Raw genomic sequence first — 17,338 nt, 5'->3', positions numbered from 1 at the left:
GCTGTCCCGTACACTGTAGGATGTTTATCAATGTCCCTGGCTTTTATCCACTAGATGCCAGTAGCACCCCTACCCCACCAATGTGACAACAAAAATGTCTCCAGACATTTCCAAGTATACCCTGGGGAGGAGGTGGCAAAATCATCCTAGTTTGAGAACCACTGACTTCAAGATATTCTTTTATTGTTAGAGAATTTTCTAGCTACGTGCTATGCCCTAGATGAGTCTGACGGTAACATTTCAAGCATAGAAACTATGTCCCATTTTTTGGTATAATTCAAGTTTCTAAATATTAAGCATGTCCGCAAGTTTAAGGTGCTATCCTATTCACTGAGGGTTTTTTAAAAATTAGTATGACACAATTCACTGCTCTCAAAGGTTTAAAATCTTGTTCTGCAGCACAGAATACAAGTAATACCAGTCAGGTGGAAAAGTTCCAGAAGGGGATTCAAACAAACGAGTTAGGAGCAGGTCATTCATCTACTAACCATTTCCTATTATGTGAACGGCACTGTGCTGGGCTCTGGGGAGAAGGCAGTGAGTAAGACAGATAGATCACTGGTACCAGGATGGAGCCTCCATTCCAGTGTTTAACAAACAGTGGAAACCAAGAGCGTGTCACGTGGTGAACGGCGCCTCTGATGCAGAGAAGGCCAGAGGGAGGGGCAGGGCGTGCAACTTTAAAACCGGATGAGGGCGACTCATTGACCACATTTCCCAGTAATCAATCCCACGGACGGCCTGACAGAGGCCGAGGGCCCATAGCATGTAAACGGCACCAGCACAAAGTCTGGCTTTTGTGAGGTGAACAACGATTGAGGGCTACCCTGTGCTGGGTGGGTCCCCGAGTGTGGTGAGAAAAGCGCCCAGCCTCCCTGGGTCACGGCTTCTCAAGGGCATCACCCACACTGGGTTCTCGAGACTCGAGCCTTCAACAGTCCCCTCCGAGCCTTCAACCCTCCCAGCTTCACGTGTCTCTGCGGGGCTGGTCTTTCGGATCTCTGTCCTCTATTTGTGGGTCACCCCCTCTTCCCTACCCCTGCTTAGGTCTCAGCTACTCTACTCAGTACCTGTGATGGCAGGAAAAGAGAGCCCTATCTCTCTTCCCCGTTTCCCCCAAGTGCCTCTTGTAGTCGCAGTCTTTAAAGCCAACCAGTTAGGAACCTTTATGTTCTGCTCTCAGAAATTTTCTTGCATTACAGCAGCTTTTTCACGGGGGATGCAAAGTGGCCCGTGCCCCGCCAGCCTTCATGCTTCTGTCCCATGAGCACCCGCGTCTGTCTGGATCCTCTGAGCTCCTTCAGCCTCCACCAGATCTTGTCCTTCTCTGAAAGCCTTCAGGACTGGTCCACTCTCCCCAGTGGCTCTGTTTGCAGGCTGCCTCCCTTTCAGCTTGGTTCCCTCACTCATTCAAATTCAGATCCAGCATGTGAGAGCACCACTGGGTGCCAGGCCATGGGCGAAGACCTTCTTATGGCTTATTTTATCTAATCCCCTGCTATAGTTACTCCATTTTGCAGACATTCCTCCTAGGAGCCATCCGCCCAGGCTACCTCTGGATCACTATATCCATAGCGCATTTTCAACCTGAAAATATTCTTATCTTGTAACTTGGATACAATTTTTTCCCAAATAAGCACTTAACTGAGTTGAGTAGAGCAAAGAGTCTCATGAGTGTGTGACAACATCTTTCCAAATTCCTTAATAATTTTCATTCAACTTTGAGCAAGCTTAGCCTGTCTAAAAGGTAGAACCCTAAAGGAAATGTATGACTGCCACTTTTATGGTTCCTACGTCAGGGAGAGAAGGCATCTCAACTCTCTCTTCAACAGTTTCTGGGGAGGGTCAAAGTTTTTGAAGTCTAAACACGGAGGAAGTCATATGTCCCATAGCTTTCCGCATTGGTTGTAAAGACCTCTAGCGACAGTGGCTAATTCTGAGACCCCAGTTTTGCAGCCCACAGGCATGTCCTACATTGATTTCATTCCAGGTGGTCATCGCAGATGATCGACAGGTCGCGGAATCCCATAACCACACACTGCTGGGATGGGGCCCATGAAATTCAGTTAGAACATGTGCTTCTTGGGCTGAGGACCCCAGGCGGTACACTGAGAGCCGGCTAAGTCCCCAGACCCATCCACGGAGCTCATCTTGGCTTGTTCCCTAGTTATGCATCAGTGTTTTTCTGAATCATCTTGGATAAATTGCTTTACTTCTCTGTCCGCCTGTCATCTCAACTGTAAATTGGAGATAGCATGAGCTCTCTATTTCCCTGTGGTGTTCTGATAATTAGATAATGTCCCCAAAACACTCTGCGCTCTTCACAAAAGGCTGCTCTGTAAATACAAGATATCACAGTTGCTTTGACAGATCAGTCTAGGAAATAAATCAAGCACAGACGTTCCTGGCTTCCAGTGCCACGGACTCTGCTTGTCTGCGTGAACGAGCCAGGCCAGGTTGGACCCTCAAAGAAATCACTGCAGCAACTTTCAGTGTCCTTGGGATTTTGGACACCTTTCTTCCATAGACCAGATGCTTGCTAGAGTTCAAGCAAAATACTCCACACAACGAAAACTCAACTGTTCATCCAAATTAGCTGAAATATTCCGGAATATAGGCCCTGCTTATTTTCCCTACTTCCTACTGTTACAGAGCTGCACAGATGCTAACTAAAGGTATTAAGATAATAAAATTTAAATTTCAATGGAAAATGAAGGAAAACTAGTTTGAATCCTTGTATGTTATGCCTTTCCAGCTTGCTCTTTTATAACCTCCGTACTCGTTAATCATTTCTGAAAATTCAGAACTTACCTTTTATTACATATTTGCTATTTACTTTGATATTTTACATAAAATATCCCATAGAATTATATGGACTATTTCAAACTTTAAAAACTCACCAGAAAAGTATTCCTTGGAAAAACCTAACTGGTACCTTCAATACAAAATTAAACAGATAAACCAAAAAAGTGGTAAACATACTTTTATAGGTTAAAATTTATGAAGAGTCTGCCATCAATCAAAATTGATTTTCCTATCGAGGTACCATAGAGTCGATCCCTATGTCAGCATGGACTCCATTAAAAGCTACTATATATCAATACTTCCGATACCAGTTTTCTCCAACGACTTTGCATCCCTTCCTCTAAATCTTTGCCCCCATTCCCATCCTCTCATCCTCAGACCAGATGCACAGTTTCTGGCACGGGAACAATGATTTACGTGTCATGCCATGATGAATCCCGGGTAATCACTGGCATTGTTTCTCAAGTGCAGGGCCACTGGGTGACACCTGCTGGAGCATCTCTCTTCTTTATGAGAACCCATATTTATATGCCAAGTATGCTTTACTCTATTCTAAGTCTTATCAACTCTGCTGCTGATAAACTGCATTGCTCCCAATCTAACCTTTTGAGCCAATCTTCTGGAAGATATGTACACATGTGTGTATACATATATATACATACGTATATATGTATATATCAATTAATAATACCGATATATATAACGAATATATAATGGGTATACTATATATCACAAATTGTCAATATGTGTTTATTTAATTCGAGTGTTAATTGAAATATTCAGTTGTATGGGGTGATAAAAGAAAAGAGCCCCAAAGATCTAAAGAGCAGCAGATTTCTTATAAAACTGCAAGTTACATGAACAGTCTGTTACAAACAACGGACTCACGCTGTCCACATGCCCACATAACTGCATTTCAGTTCCCTGAGGACAAATACAATACCTAATTTAATTAAAAATCTATCCTTCTATTTTTAATGCCGCTTGTGAAAGAGCTCAGAGACCTGGACAGGAGATTTACTAGGCACGAGCTAAGTTTACAGTCGCAAAATTCATCAATAACTTGCAGAGAACACACATTGCCAAGAGACAATGCTTGCTTCAGAGAGTTTTAACATAAAGCCAACACATGAAACAATGATTTACAAAAGACGGTCCTAAATTTCATTAAGCAGATGACATGTTCTAACTTAGAAATTCACCCTCTCGTCAAGATTCTCCCCAAAGGGATGAGAGTAACTACATATGCTTTTAGAAAGGAACCTAAGGGAAATGTTACATTTCTCAGTCTTTTTGTAACACTAAAAGCCATTTCTTATTAGATTTTGGAAAAACAAACAAACAGAACCACTACTTCAAAACACCAAAAGAATTCTCAAGTTGAGATTTCCCCAGAAAGAAAACAGAGACAGCAAAGGGTGTACGCCATCCATTTCTGGGGTCAGAACTTTTCTTTCCATCAGGACTGCCCCTGAGAACACTCTGCTTCAGGGCCAGAAGTCCCATACAGCTCTGAGTACCTGGGAACAAGAAGAGTCATCGTGTATGAAGCTAACTTCTGGACCGCACTATATTATCGGTCAGCGGCAAGGAGAAATCTCTCCCCTTCTTCTCCTGAACCACTGGCCAAGAAAATCTAAGGAACCTATCATTCCAAATCAAGTGAAACATAATCCCCCTCCCCCCGTGCAATCTCCCCTCAACCCAAACGTGTCTCCACACAGCACACTCTGCACGCTTTACCTTTAAATTACCGGATTCTGTCAACGGTCCTTCCTACTCTATCCAGCAGGAATGCAAGATGATGCGTGCTCTTCACCCCCAAGTGGCATTTGACTCCACTGCATGCAATCCCTCAGTGCAGTATGGATGAACGGGCCAAGTTCAGGTTCACCGCCCTACGGTGGCTTTACTCCTCACAGCACATGACCCAGTGCTGCTCCGCTCCCGTGGAAACCAACGGAAAAAGCATGCTGCCAAATGCTCTCTACAGGCTCCCTCTCCTCACCCTTGCTGTGACAATGTTAAAGCTGCCGCCCCGATAAAGAACAAAAGCAAAAGGCAATGCAAACTGCCTCTCCAGAGGAGCTTTCTCTTCCAGCAAAACATGGTCCGCGCCATGCTTGGGGACAACAGGTGAAGCCGTGTAGGAAGCCTTGAACTTTATGGCCCAGAAGAGCCCGGGCAAAACTGCCTGGGTGCCTGAGTCGCGCAGGCATCGGGCGCCCCAGCGGTGCCTGTTTGCAACTTGCCCTGGGTGTGCATGGGGCCAGCAAATAAACATCCAATAAAAAACAGAGAACACGGCCGACAGCTTAACCTTGCTCCTGCCTTCAGAGATGCCAGACTGTTCTGTTTGCTCAGGACTCTCCTTTTACCAACATTCAATTTGAATGAGCCGGTGCAAACGCACTGCTCAGCCGCTCCCAAGAACAGGCTGCATTTATGTGAAACACGAGGAGAATGCCTAATGCCCAGGCGTCCTCTGCATTCCCAGGAGCTTGTGTTACAGGGCTAGCTTACATTTCACCGCCTGCCTGAGCCCCTGCCAGCACCCACTGCGCTTCTGCGAGCATCGCAACTTCAGGCCAACATCCCATCAACTCACTCACACACACACACACACACACACCTGAAACACTGCGATGCCTCCTGCTAAGAGAAGCACCTCTTGCAAGCTCCCATCTGCCCCCGGCCACACGCCGGGTGACGGTGATGTGGAGCAAACCGACTCTGCCAGGCTTCTCTTTTCTCTTTCAATCAGCAACTTTCAAGACTGGGAAAGATGAGTGCCAGATGCATTGTGGTGTGTCAGCTTCAGGCTGAGAAGTGACTGCTCTGTGGGCCTTTATTAGAAATGAATTCATGAAAACGGGCCACCGTAGCTTTAATTCATCTTTGATATAGAACATTAAATACAAGCCTAATAACAACCCACTGTCCAAAAAGCGCGTGACGTTATGTAACACAATAAGTATGCCTACCAGGCCACCGCTAAGGTCCCATCTGATTACAATGACCTGCGACCAGCAGTGAGGGAAAGCAGGTCTCTGGGTACATTTCATCTTACATTTTCCCCTCACATGCAGCTCTTAGTTGATTGAGTTCCAAAGAAAATATTGTTACAGTGCTTACTTTTCTTCCTTAAAATTGCCCCAAATGTCTAGCATGGTCTGGGAATTAAATTTGCACAGCCGTGTTTCAGACAGAATCTTGGTGTGGCCTTGTTACAGCAACTTTCCTTACCCCTCTCACAGCGTCTGGGTGTGGGTCACATGCATTTGGATGCAACAGAGAGATTTCTCGGAGACTTCCGTTCAGGGAGTGAGATGACTGAGGCTGTCAGAGCCCATCTGTGTAGCAAGCACCCCACCGGAAGGAAGCACCTGGGAACATCATCAGAAGTATTTCTTTGGGAAAAGCAGCACGTCATCACGGGGGTCTGAGAAATTCTGCTCTAACCTGTACCCAGGGCTTATGCAGATCTCTGGCAACTCACACTAACCACACTCACAAGAGAATGAGCTATAAACCAAATTACAATTTCTAAATTATAATTCACCCCGTAAATAATGTATGACAAAGGAAATGTCTTTTACGTGGCCAGAATTTTCTCATTCACCAACTGAGCTTGACACAATTCTCCACCTTTTTTTCCTGGATTCAGGTACTGAGGGAGTGAGTGGCTTACTCTTACTGTTGTTTTGAATTTCAAGGGCACAGAATGACGTTTTTTAAAAACAGAAAGAAAAATCAAACAAATAAATAAATAAATAAATCTAGTAAAAACCATGCAGGGCAACATTACCTCCTATGAGCTTCTCTTTGAAACTGTAGCCAATTTGTCCTCCATGGACTAAGAAACTGAGTGAGAGAGAGAGAGAGAGAGAGAGAGTGAGGGGGGGGGGGGGGAGAGAGAGAGAGAGAGTGAGAGAGAGGGAGAGTGAGAGTGAGAGAGAGAGTGAGAGAGTGAGAGAGTGAGAGAGAGTGAGAGAGAGAGAGAGAGAGAAGGAGAGGGAGAGAGAGAGAGAGAGAGAGTGAGAGAGAGAGAGAGAGAGAGAGAGTGAGAGAGAGAGAAGGAGAGAGAGGGAGAGAGAGAGAGAGTATGCATTGATAGCATGGGAATGAATATCAGTTTATGTAAATCTCATCCTAGAAGCCAATGGGAAATTAAAAGTATGGTTACGAGATTTTATAAATGGCTGATAAATCAACAAGTTAAAATAAAACCTAGTAGATTCTTAGACTCAACAACAGACCCAAGTATATAAATTCAATTTCTAATCCTAGCACAGTCATTTGAAGCCATTAGTGTAAGACTGGGAAGCATGAGTGGTGATGGGAAGGAGAAACAGGTGCGTATGTTGGCACTGATGATTAGGAAAGAAATTTTTTAGACAAACATTCCATCCAGCTCTCTCAGAAGTTATTTATGATTATGACTGCTCACAGATAGCCTGGACAATCGGAGGATGCCTTCCAGTATTTGGGGGAATATGGAAATAGCTGGTAGAAAATGGTGACTATAAATATCAGTTCAAAAATTCCTAATAGAAGATGCTCAGGATGGATGGATTCATTTATCCATTCATTTCTTCAAACAAGCATGTCCAGAATGCCTCCCATGGGCCATGCTCCATGCTGCCCACTGGAGGACACAGAAATGAATAATAGATCATACTTCCTGACCACATGGGGCTCATGGTCTTGGGACTCAGATGCTTTTCCTCATTTTCCCGAGAAATACTTCTGCCAGTCCTAGAAATTGACAATGCAGGATTCTACAAGAGGGATTTCAGATTCATAAAGGACATCCCTGGGTTCTAAACAGCTGACCCTGATCTTCCCAAATACCTTGGGAGAGAGAAGCCAAGAAAACACCAAGGACGGTTGGCCCCTGAAGTACCAGCGGGAACTACAAGTGACAGGCTGTTTCCCATGACCTTCACCTTCTGGTGTCAACCTGTGGTTTTGTTAGATGGCAAAAGAGGCCTTGCAGGTGTAACTAAAGTTATTCATCAGCTGACATGAAAATGAGGAGATTAGCCTGGATTATGCCAGTGGGCCCAGTGTTCTCACATGAGCCCCTAGAGGCAGGAAAGGCACATGGCAGGGGAAGTCACAGCTCCACAAAGCCTGAGAAGGACTCAGTGTGTCACTGCTGGCTTGAAGACGAATGGAGCACATGTCAGGAAAATGGAGACCTCGGCTCTACAACTGCCAGGAACTGAATCCTGCCAGCGAACAGGGAGCTAGGAGGAGCGCCCAGCCTCTAGAAGCTGAGAGTCGCAGCCTTGATACCCTGATTTTAGCCTGGTAAGGCTCAAAGAGAGAATCCCGACATGCCCTGCCAGACTTCTGACTTATAAAAATTGTGAGATAATAAACCGGGGCTGTTTAAGTCACTAAGGTAGTGGTAATCTGTTACACTGCAAGAGATAACTAATAAACCAGGGATGCCCATGGCCGAGGCTAGTGATCATCCGCAAACTAACCATCCTGCTTTTCAGACAGTCTCCATTCCTTTGGCTCATCCCTGGGGAGGGTGACCCCCCACCAGGGACACAGATGTCACTAGACGGACATGCCAAGCCTCGAAAGATACTAGGTCAGCATTGGGACACCCAGAGGCTAGGAATGATGGAGCAGAGGGGGAGGCATATTACAAGTAAGTGCCAGACACTGTGCCAGGTCCTGGGGATTCTGAGGCAAGGAAGGCAGGGTCCTTGTCTTCCAGGGTGTTACAAGAGAATGGAGGAGACACTGTAACTAACTAGAAGGCAAAGCAGAGCTAAGTGAGATGCCAGGAGCAGAGGGTAAAGCCATTCTTTCCATTTGGAGGCGGGATGGGGGGGGGGGGGTCCCTTTGGAGCCACGGGGGTGTGAATACCCAAGCTGCCAGCTGCGTGTGTACCATCCCCCAAGAAAAACTATCAGTTACCAACTATCAAAATATCAACATTTTATGTAAAAACCGGCTCCAATCCTGCACTTGCATACCCTACCTTGCTGGTCTCACCCCCGTGGGATCCTCTCTTCATTTAAAACATTCATATTTTGTTCATCTTGGATGTTTTACCATCACTTTGATATTTTGAAATATTGCATGAAGATCTTATTTAGCTCGACTGCGGAATGTCAGGGCACCCTCTTACACTGTGCTCCTCGGGAGACTGCCTCACTTGCCTTACCCTGGAGTGAAGCAGCACAGAGCAGACCGGGCAGTGAGGGGCCAGCCGGGCAGGAGTTCGTCCGAGCTCAACGTGGATAATACTGGCGTGGATCATCAGAAAAATTGTTTGCACTTTAACTTAGGCTTTCTAATTAGGGGACTAGAGGACATGCTCTCTCACTTTATCCTAGTCTTAAAATTCAGAGTCTAAGATTGTATAGATAATTTTGCTTCTTTATGAAAGGGCAGCCTGACTCCAAAAGTTATCAACGCTTCCTAGGCTGCATAAAGATGTATAAATGTGCAGCTTTAAGTATGTTCAAAGTATTAATCTACTTTACTGTCAAATCAGAGTGATTTCACTCCAGAAAATCTACAGAGCTCCCATTCTGGACACTGAGCTCACCTATAAAGAAAGGTGAACAGAATTTAAGGCTTTGGTGAAATTCAAGGAGAGCTAAGTCAGAGTTGCAAGTTTTTCTGTATTCTTCCTGTAATGAGGTCAAACTACGTCTGCAACTCCATGCAGGCGGTGGTGAAGCTGTGCCGGAACCACCAGCTGACCTGTGCGAGGCAGGTCACCGGTGATCACAGGCTCTCTGTTCCTCCTCTGAAAGACCGTCGCCTGTGTGTGCTTCAATATCTGTTCTAATAAAAGGAACACCGGTGTCCAAAATGGTGCTCAAAGGGAACACTGAGCTTCCCAGTGGCTAACTTCATATTTAATTGGATCATTTTTAGAATGAGGAGGATTCTTTTCCCCTCACATTCTAAAAATAGCAGGAGACCACACCATTTTGCCTTTGGATTATTGACAGAACAATTTGTCCCATTGGCTTTTTGGCTTTGTTTAGTTGGGAGATGATAATATTATTCTATTGTCAGATTGATGCTGGTTCCTTCTAGCTGTGAGTGGGCTTAACACAAAAGGCATTCTCAGGGCCAATTTAAACCAGCAGGTAGAAATTGTTACACATCTGAATCAAAATAGAGAGGAAAAGTATATGGCACTTGCTTTGATAAACTCCCACCATTTATTATCTTGGACCAAGGTTTTTAAAAGCAAACACTTTGTAGAGCTTAAGCAATCAGCATCTGATTATTACTTAATGACTGAACTCTCTTAAAGGCTCCATAATAATCAAAATGCAAAAAGGCAACAAAATGTCATCTGAGAATTTCAATTTTTAAACACCCAAGTTAAAGCATGGGAAATGTAACAGTCTCTCTGCAACATGAATAATTTCCTTTCCACGAAGTAATCAGTTAGAATTCTAACAGTTCAAGAGAACATACAGAGCAAAGTGGGTACGTCAACCTGCCCCGAGAAAACATGCAGTCGCGCATATGGTGATTTTGCACTTGACTTTACAAATCCAGGGCTAATCTATGCAAGGTTTTTGCACTTTGTACCTAACAAAGACCAAAATGTAATGAAACTGTCCTGTAACTGTAGAATTATCTGATGAGGCAGCAGGAAGAGAGAACTCAGCAGAGCTGTTCCACAAAGTTCTAAAGGACGTCTCAGCTGCGTCATGGCACCACGAGGCAAGGGATCCATTGGCTCCCGGCCTCTCTCAGAGACCAGTCCCAGAAAGATGGTGTCAGGCATGGTGGTGCTGCAGGACTGATGTCTTTGTTTCATCAGATATGGACATTTCCATCACTCAGAACTCCCTCTCCTTCTGTGATTAAGTGCCTCAAACCCAAGTGAAGGGGAGGCCAGCTCTGTAAGCGTATGACGAAAAGGGAAAAGGCCACGTCATCTTCCTAGGAGCCTTTTAGAATTTTATTAACCATTTCCGGGCCCATGTTACAGAAGCTAGAGCAAAAGGCAATGGGCTGGCCTAGACAGACTGCTGTGAGAACCCAACACGCCAGGTCCTTGCAGCTTTAGCAAGAATCCAACTCAGCTACTTTGGAACGCGAGGGGATGCTGATGGCAGAGATGGCCACGGGCAGGACAGAATACAAGGAAGACCACTCCAGCAGGGACTAGGAGGGGCTGACGTCACCATGCTTCAGCCAAGGCTTCAGAGGACCTGTACACCTACGTGGTGGCTCTTATCCCGGGCGGTGCATTGCAGTCATGGGGGAAGCATTCAACAGACTCAAGTCTGGTCCTACCCCAGGGATTCTGACATTGGTCTAGGCTGGGACCTGGGCATCAGAACTTTTAACAGATCCTCAGGTCATGCTCACATTCAACCAAGGTCAGGAAGCACCAAAGTAAGGCAGGCAGGTTGCCGGCAACTTCCAGAAGTTAGCACATGTCAAACACAGGGAGGCTACATGTGACTGAAGTTAACCAGACTGTAGAGACCAGAAATCTGAACCAAGTCAAGAAATTCTGATGGAGCCCCAGCCTGACCTGGGTCAGCACCCAAGATGCTGAGTGGGCGAGTCTTCTCTATAGAGAAGTAGTTTCTGGAAGTCCCTCAGCATTTATCATGGGCCATCGTTACACATTTGTTCTTATTTCAGATCACTTGATAAAACACAGAATGCCCAGCTAACAGTGAATTTCTGATAAGCAATAAATAATTTTTAGTAAAGTTATAACTCAAATATCACAAGGGTTAATAGTTTTTAGCATAAATATGTTCCAAATATTGCATAAGATAATAATTTTTAGCATAAGTATATGCAAAATATTGCTTGGGCCATACTTGTCCTAAAAGCGATGCGCTGTTTACCTGAAATTCAATCTAACTGTGCAGCCTATGTTTTTATTCACTACATCAGGTCACTCTACTCATATTTAGTCTGCATTGTTACCATACGCATATTTATTGATCTCCTATGCAGCCACCGTGCTAAGCATTGAATCTCTTGGCCTCTCGCTCTCCTGTCTCGCGATAGTAAGCATGGGTAAATCGCTGGGGGCAGGCCTAGGTGTGCATGCCCAACTCAACCACTTTTGGTGGGCCTTGCAGCAAATGGTTTAGCGTTCCTTGGCTTCAATTCCCCTCCAGGTAACAGGGCGCTTCTTACGGGATGTAAGGCGAATTAACTATGAGTCTACAATGCACAAAGTCCAGTGCCTGGCTTATAATAAGATTCCTTAAATGGTTGCAATCATTATTGTCCTGACTTCCTAACAGTTGATTTCAACGAGATCTTTGACGTACTCGTATTAAAATGAAGCTAAAAGAAACTCTTAATATAGGAATTTGAGGTTCAGTTCTTTAAGCTATGAGTAAATTAGTATAGAAAATAAAATTTAATTAGGGAAATTTCTCCCCCACCACCTATGCTTTTTTTTTTTCTTCTTTCTTTCTCTTCCTGTCATTCCACCTGCCTCTCGAACACCTTGGCCCACCATAATTCTCAGATGTGATCATGACCAGATGATCTGGCTGTGACGTGGCGGAAGCAGGAGATATTCACCAGGGTATGTATGCTATGTGGGGTAACTAATTCCTATCTACATGTTATTTGGATGACTTATACAAAGAAGCACAGATACTAAAAAAACCCACTAAGACAGGTATAAAAAGTACAAAATTCAAGTAGCAAAGGGGACGGGATAGTTTTACAAGAAAATCTAGGCTAAAGATAGCAGTGGCAATCTAGTGTAAAACCTAACTACATGCTTCCCAGCAGGCGAGGCAAAAAGGGAAACACAATCTATTACTGCGCTTCCTGTCTAATAATAGGAAACATGCTATCAGGTGGGAGAAATTTCCCCCGGCAATAAGATTAATACATCACCTAGCTCCCCAGACAACACAGTAGACTGGGTCTATTTTTATATTTTACTAGAGATACAGAAGCATTCTGGGTTCCAAATATTCTTAAGGATAAAATCCCTGAGCACGAAGCAATCAAGAAACAAATATTAAAAATATGTCTAGGGAAGAAGGTTTGGGTTTTAGCAATTTTAGAAACGACCAGGTGTCTGGCTGAGGGCAACTTGAAGAATTACAATTACAGTCCATGGTTCGTCAGAACCTTTCTTTATTCTTACCTCATACCTTTGTCTCTAGAACACTTGAAACATTTTGCAAGCATCTTCCAGAATCCTTGCCTTTTCGCGTGACTAGATTTTCATAGCACGTGGGATGGATCCTGAAGAGAGACGTTGCCCTGGGGCTGCATGCAGCTGTCAGAGCCCTGTTGCCTATGCAGCTCATTCTACTGCCCCCAGCAAGGGATCCCAGCGCCACATGGCCAAGCCCAAGGGCAGGGGGTCGCCGCCTTCCCGGAGAGGACGGACTTGAGCCTCCTGGGAGAAATGACTAGAAAAACTCCCAACCCATGCAGCTTTTGTTTTTTGTTACTTTTCTTCATCTGCTTTCCCATTTCAAAACCTTTGAATGAAGCAACCAATTGGAAGCAAATTCCCTGTGGACATTCTCTTGGTGAATTATGTTAGCTATCGAACAGCATAGATTTTCTTTTTTTAAAAATAGGAACATTACAGGACTGAAAGAACACTTGTTCAATATTAGAAAATGCTTTCAACACGCCAAAGTTGAGGCTCGTCAAAAAGAGAGCCATTAATCTTACAGAGGCGGCAAAAATTATACATAGACACACACATCTATGCCATATATAAAACATATACTATGCATATTTACATATAATAGAGGAGGAAAATCAGCACCCTGAATAGATGATTTCCTTTACTAACTGTGACTAAGTCCGAACTCTTTAGCATAGTAACAAGGCCTGTTTGAATATGGCCTCGCCCTCCTTCACTGATGTACTGTTGTACTACATCAAACTAAATCCAGGATACATTTTATACTTCAGGGCCCTCCTTTACAACAAAGGTTTCCACTGACAATGAGACTCTCACTATTTCTCTCCAACTATTGAACTCCTATGAATCTCCGAGACCCAGATTAAACAATGCCTCCTCCATGAAGCCTTCCCAGAATGGCCCAGGCACAGTAATTACCCACCATGGCATTTTATACAGACCTACGACACTTCTCACACTGGATAACTATGCGTTTGAATCTGCTTCCCATTCTACACTACACGACTCCCATTCTGATTAACATCTTTGTGTCTCCAGTACCAAGACAATACCTAGCCCAAGTAAATATGTATTGAATTGAATTCAAAATCAATTCAGCCAAAAGGAGGGCCTGAGTTAACTAAAAGATACACCCATGTTCTAAAATACTATTTGTTAAACCTGGTTTGGAGACAGACCAGTGTGATTTCAAATACTTGCACGGTTTCATAAATTTTTAAAGAATTCTCCAAATGAAAATAAGTCTGAGTTTCACTTGAAAATGTCCTTACATTGACCAGACTGCCCCTTGGAAACAGAGGGTATCTCCAAATCAGAGAATGCTAACCCAATAAAATTCCACCAAATTCTATTTTGGGGGGCTACTTTCTAAAGAAAGAGGAGGAGTGGAAGAGAGAGAAAGACGAAGCAGAAAGTATTTAAATTTGGCCCGAATTTATCATATGCTTTTTGTAAATTTGGTGTTAACTTATAGCTTTTATTACACATAATGTTGTTTTTAGATAACAGGTCATGTTTAAATGTTTTAAGTCTGCTGACTTGCAAAAAAAAATAGCAAAGGGCAGAAACTGTACAGCATGTTCCCTGGCTGGGTAGTGATCTGCAACCCAGCCCTCCAGCCTTCTCCGTCCCTTCTCAGTGGAGCACCAGCCTTCACTCTACCGGGAGGGCCGTGGCGTGAATAATTCACGTTGGCTGGTTTTGCTAACCGCGGTGGTACCGTGCCTTCAGCCTCTTTCTTTCTCGCCTGTAAAGGCAGTTCTTGAACACTCTTATCTCCAGCTACGGGAAATGGTAAAGGCCGAACCACTGGGCTGCAAGGTCTCGTGGTTTTCTATACCTCACTCCGTGAGCGCCTGTCCCCCAGGACTGTGGGGGGGAAACTGAGGCTCAGCGCTGCGCTGAGGCACTGGGCCCCGGGGGCCGGCTCTCGCCGCCCCCCACCCCCCTATCTCCTAGTCTCCCTCAGGGCTCACCAGCAGGGCCTCCCTCGGCCTTGACGCGTGGCTAATGCAACTCAGCCCCCTTCGGCTCTCAGCCCTCCCTGAAGGCCACTCGGCCCAGTGCCCTGGGACGAGTCCCCACAGCCCCTGGAGGTTTCCGTCAAAGCCGTTAGCACGCCCCACTGAGCTGAGGGCCCCCTGGGTCCCATGCCCCCTCCCCGGAGGCTGTGCGACCATCAGAGTGAGGGCTGTGTCACGTTGGCTGGGTGTCATATTCCTGGAGCTGGCATGGAGTCTGGCCCATGGGGACACTGGGTGGGTGTGTTCATATCCAGTGCCTGCATCATTGCTGATAAATAGATGCATGAAGATCGCTGGTACTGTGGTTAATTTATGTCTTTTTTCTCTCTCTCCCAGACAACTGCCACAACCTCCCACCTCGACCCTGGAACTAGTCTCCGAGCACTCCACTCCAGCCTCTGCAAGGCCACCAGGGCTGGGTACCACTGAGGTAATCCTGTCCCGTCCTCTGACACCCCTGCTCCATCCCACCAGATGCCCACGGCCCGCAGGATACATCTCCGGTCCCGGATTGTGGTGATGGGGCTCTTCATCATCCAGTCTCACCTGTGCCTAAGCTTCCCACGGCTCCCAGGTCGCATGATAGGTGCACCGAGGCTAAACTTTTGCTCCATCCCTTATAAGGCTGGCCATACTCTTTGCCTTGATGGAAATGTCCTCACCCCTTCTTGGCCCGGCAAATCCCTCTGTGTCCTGCAGACCCAGCCGCAAAGGTACTTGCACTGATGTTACCCTGAATCCTGGAGCCTAGTGAGTAACACCCTGCCCTAAATTCCTACAACTCTCCATCCCAGTCCCTACCATAAGGCAAAATGCCCGGGAAGACCATTACTTGTTTAGTTGTTTGCTGTGAATCTGAGCTTCTGAGGGCAGTACAGAAGCCTGATGTGCGAAGTTAGTGAATGAATCAATGAGTGCACGAACAATTGAAAGGACACAGGAATGACTGAGGGAGGAGAAAACGTAGCAGAAAAGGAGAAAATGAAGCAGAGAATAATGTAGCAGAAGATAAGAAGGGGCGAGGGCGAGAGGAACAAGGTGGAAAGTTTAAGATAAGGTACAAAGATGACTGCTAGCACTGTGCCCCCTGCTCCCAGCAGCTCCCATCTCTGCCCTTTCCTTCCCCGGGCGGGAGACACAGCTCTCCTCCCTGCAGAGACGGACCCATGGTGTCAAGGCAGGTCAGTTCTGAGGGATGGAGGAGAAGGAAGACATGTATACACCGTGGAGTTGTGGGAGGATCGAACGAGGTCTGTCCCCAAAGGGACATGCCCGGATGGAGGACAGCAGGAAGGCTCTAGAAGCTGGTAAACAGAGCAGAGGAGGGGCAGCAGCAGCAAAGCAGAAGCCAAGGGTGGTCAAGGCACGTCCAGTGCTTCTCAACTGCCCGTTCCTACAGGCCTGGGCAGGAGCCGCAACCAAGGAAGACACGGGCAGAGTACTGTCTTGTTTGCAAAGCCATTCCCCAAACCATCTCATCGATCCTTCCAACAGGAGTCACTGCTACGCAGGTTCAGAGCAGCAAGCCCACAGCCAAGAGGCGTCTCTTTCCCAAGGTCCTATAGAATGAGCTGCGGGTCTCTTATCTGAACCTAGGTCTTCAGTCTCAAATGTCAGGCTCCTTTTTACCCCCTTCACTCCCACAAATGACCCTTCACACCGAGAAGTAGAATCAAGTTTGCCAGTATCTTTGGATTTCTGCTTCCTTTCTACCCTCTTGAGCTTGGACTGTTTTCACACAGGCAGTTTGCAAACATACAGAATCACGGTAAGGCCCACGCCACAGCACAAAACCTGCTGGATGCAGCAGCCTCTAGCCCAGGACACGCAGACAGGAGAACAGGAGCTGAAAGCCCGCCCCACGTACAGCTACCAAGTCTGGAGGGAGGGAGGGAGGGAGTAATCAGCCAATCAACAAGCATTTCACTATTTCAGGTAGTCTCCTACCAAGGAAAGCTATGTGAAACCCGCTAAGCCAGTCTCTGCAGCTTTGCGACTGGGACTGCAAGGATCCAAACTGGCTTCTAGCTTTTGGAAAAGCTCTTCTAGTAACAGCACATATGTGTGTGTGTGTGTGTGTGTGTGTGTGTGTGTGTGTGTGTGTGTGTGTATTAACCATGTTTCTGACTTCTGTCAACTTGGTGCTTTAACATCTGTCCTACAGGCCATATGCCAGATACTCCTAGTGTGGACAACACAAGAATATGTCCCAGTTACCCTGCCTTGGCCTCTTGCGTCCCTCATCATCTGCATCCCACCTACGGAGGAGTCCTCCTACAGGAAGCACGCTTTGCAAATACAAATCAACCCATCCAGGCCCACACCCCAACCTCCTCCTTTACTGGGTTC

The sequence above is a fragment of the Balaenoptera ricei genome, chromosome X (genome assembly GCF_028023285.1).
Source record: "Balaenoptera ricei isolate mBalRic1 chromosome X, mBalRic1.hap2, whole genome shotgun sequence".
NCBI lineage: Eukaryota > Metazoa > Chordata > Mammalia > Artiodactyla > Balaenopteridae > Balaenoptera > Balaenoptera ricei.
The sequence above is the reverse complement of the archived record's forward strand: the minus strand, read 5'-3'. Positions refer to the sequence as shown.